The sequence below is a fragment of the Chrysochloris asiatica genome, unplaced genomic scaffold (genome assembly GCF_000296735.1).
Source record: "Chrysochloris asiatica unplaced genomic scaffold, ChrAsi1.0 scaffold00056, whole genome shotgun sequence".
Lineage (NCBI taxonomy): Eukaryota > Metazoa > Chordata > Mammalia > Afrosoricida > Chrysochloridae > Chrysochloris > Chrysochloris asiatica.
In genome coordinates, this window is record NW_006408574.1 from 13,582,899 (window position 1) to 13,586,332 (window position 3,434).

The following is a 3,434-nucleotide window of genomic DNA, read 5'->3' on the forward strand; positions in this document are numbered from 1 at the left end:
CACAATAAAACCTTAAAAAAAATAATGAAAAATAAGGAGCTCTGGTAGCATAGTGATAATGAGTCAGGCTGCTAATCTCATGGTCAGCAGTTCGAAACTACCAGCAGTTCCTCAGGAGAAAGATGAGGCTTTCTGCTCCTGTAAACATTATAGCCTTGGAAATCCTATACAGGGTCACTATGAGTCAGAACTGACTGCAGGGAATATAACTCCCATCACCACTCCCATTGTATATGTCACAGACTGCAGTATAATGGAAATAGAACGTATGCATTGTGGTTATTAAGCACCATCCAGTTGGTTCTGACTCATAGCAACCCTGCATAGGGTTTCAGAGGCTTTACATCTTCATAGGTGTAGAGACTCTCATCTTTCTCATAGTGACTCTGTATAGGATTTCCAAGGAGCAGCTGCTGAATTTGAACCACTGACCTTCCAGTTCAAACAACGTTGTGATCAAGTGTTCATCCTACAGCATCATACCAGACATTGGAAAATTGTGTGTGTGTCTCACTTAATTGCAATACCAACTATATTGTGGAGATCTGGAACCAAATCCACAATATCTTTGCGGTCTGCCTATGCTTATTTTGTACCTGACTCTGTAGTCCGTGGGAATGACAGAATGCTGCCAGATCTTCCAGGCAGCCTGTAAATTTGAATTACTGGGAGCTTTTGGGAATTAAATTAGGGAAAATAAAACATGCCATTCAAGAGCAAAACTTGACAACAAGTCGTGGTTTGATCATGGAGAATGGTTGTGTTAGGATTTGAAAGCCAAAGAGGCCATTTTCTAAGAAGTAGACTAAGAATAATTCATAGGAGTTTTCTCGTAAGGATTTATAAAAGCATTCTGCAGGATCCTAGGTACTCTCAGTTGTTTCTTAGAAACCCTGTACAGGATCTTGTTATGAGTAAAAAGCAACTCAGTGGCTAAGAACAGCAACAAAGTACTTTCAGCCTACCTGAGTGAGAGTACCTTGAACTCAGGTGTTGAACCAGAAGACACAACCAGGACCACGGAGATGAGAATCACAGAGATATTAAGGAGAATAGATATGTCATGAATTCACTTAGCCGAATGTAGACCTAATTATCCCAGCAAGTGTCAGTAAGTGAGACCCAGGGACGATGTGGGCTTGTCCTACTTATCAAACAGCAGAGCTCCACACATGAAAAGATCCTCCACTTGCAGTGTGTGTGGAAGGAGCTTGTCCTCTCAAAGAGAATGTGGGAAAGAATTGATTAATAGGGAACTAATACTTGGCTCTTTTAGTAAAGTCTTGAATATTCCTTTTGATTCTAGAATCTGTGATGTTTCATGCATCTTAACATTATGAAACCAATATCAAACTAGGGAAATAAATATGTCCTGAATGCCTTTTACAAACTAGAAATTTCTATGTCTCTGAGCTCATTTAATCCATACAGCAGCCCTGCCCAGAATACTTTATTCTCCTCAGATGCTGTGGCATTGTAAGATCAGCACTGGTCTGCAAACTACAAGGTCAGCAGTTCAAACCCACCAGCTGGCTCCTCAGAAATCCTATACGGGGTTGCTATGAGTAGGAACTGACTCGGTGTCACTTAAAAACACCAACAATGTAACAATGGATCTGAGTAAGTTGTTCCAGGCCAGCTGTAAGGGTGAGAGTCAAACACAGGTCTAGTTCCTGAAGGCAGGCTTTGTTCTCAGTATCACTTTTTATTTCTAACTCCAACTAGAGGATCCAGTTTACTTAATTTTGACATTGTTTCTCCCCACATTTATTTGAAGAGGCGCCTCTTTTTTCCCCGTACTTTGGGTCCAGTTATTGTGTTATCATGGATCTACTGAGAGTATAGAGCCGCACATTGATTACTTGTTTGCTACCATGGTTATGTCCTTGATTCATGAAGATTCATGATGATCCTGTGCATAGTGGAATGAAATGCAGCCCAACTGTGCATCATCCCCTCATTGCTTGGGGATGATTTTCAGAAGTAGATTGGCCAGTCTTTCTTACTAGTCTGTTTTAGCCTGAAAGCTCTGTTGAAATGGTAATATCGTAGCAACACGTAAGCTTTCACTGACAGAGACTGGATTGGTTGGAAATGCCCATGAAGTGCTTTGCTGGAAGTTGAACCCAGATCTATACCTGCAAGGTGTGGATTCCACCAATGAACCATCACCAATACAGCTCAGTGGGAAAACTAGGGTAGACCACATTGTTACTCCTACTCTCAAATGATACACATCTCTCCAGTAATGTCTTCTTGATTGATTTCTTGAAGCTTTGATTCCACAAAAGACTGAGTTTCTTTCAAGGTAATTTTATTGCCCCAGTGTTACCCAAATAAAAACAAGTCTTCTGGAATCTTAGTTTGAAGATTCTGACTGGCTTAAGAGGCTGCATCCTTTATCACCTGAATTAAATTACCTTTCTCCACAAGACATGTGCTTTTATCTTAAGAGAATAATGTGCTATGTGGCTCAGTAAATGCTTCCATCCGTTCTAGCAATATGGTTAATTCCTCAGTCGTCTATTATTGAGGGCCAGAGTGTCCTCTTGGCCGACTTTCCAATCCATCTTTCCTCTTTCTTGTTTTCCAATTATTTATCCATTTGATTACTCCTGCCATAGTTGGGGCTTTTTTTTGTGTCAGTACAAAAACCAAAGTGAAACTACTTCCAAGAAAAAGGGAGCCATTTAGAAACCAAAACAAAACCTCCGGGGGGTTGGAATTGGGAAGTCCACAGATAACTTCTTTCATGCTCTGTCTTCCTCATGGACTCCGTTATCACTTTCCTATCTGTCTCTCTGAATATCTGCTCTATTGTCCTGTCTGTGAGTAGCTTTCTCTTTTGAAAAGCAGTCCTTCATCTTAATAACTCATCATTGATGTTAGACTAGTCTATGGACTTGTTACAGGAAAGAGCTCCTTCACTGTTGTTGTTGTTGTTGTTGTTAGGTGCCGTGGAGTTGGCTTTGACTCTTGACAATCCCACACACAGCAGAGTGAAGAGTTGTCTGGCTCCAAATATCCACTGTGTCCATTGTGTGGTCACTGTGTATTTTGAGTGTTTCCAACCAAGAGGGCACATGTTGTTTTTTTTTTTAGCACAATAGCAGGCATTATTCTTCTGTGATCCGCAGGGTTTTCATTGGTTATTTTTTGGAAATATATCCCAGGGTTTCTCTCTACTCTGTCTTAGTTTAGAAGCTCTGATGCAACATGCATGGCCTGGCTGGTACTTTTAAATACTGGCATAGCTTTCAGCTTTACTGCCCTCTGGTACTCGGTGTTTCCCACCCTTGAGTCTCGGTGGGGCACTGGATTGGTAACCTCAAGTTTGACAATTCAAACCCATCAGCTGTTCTCAGAAACCTTATACAGGATCGCTATGTGTTAGAGCTGACTTCACAGCACTTAGCAACAGTAACTCTCTGGTA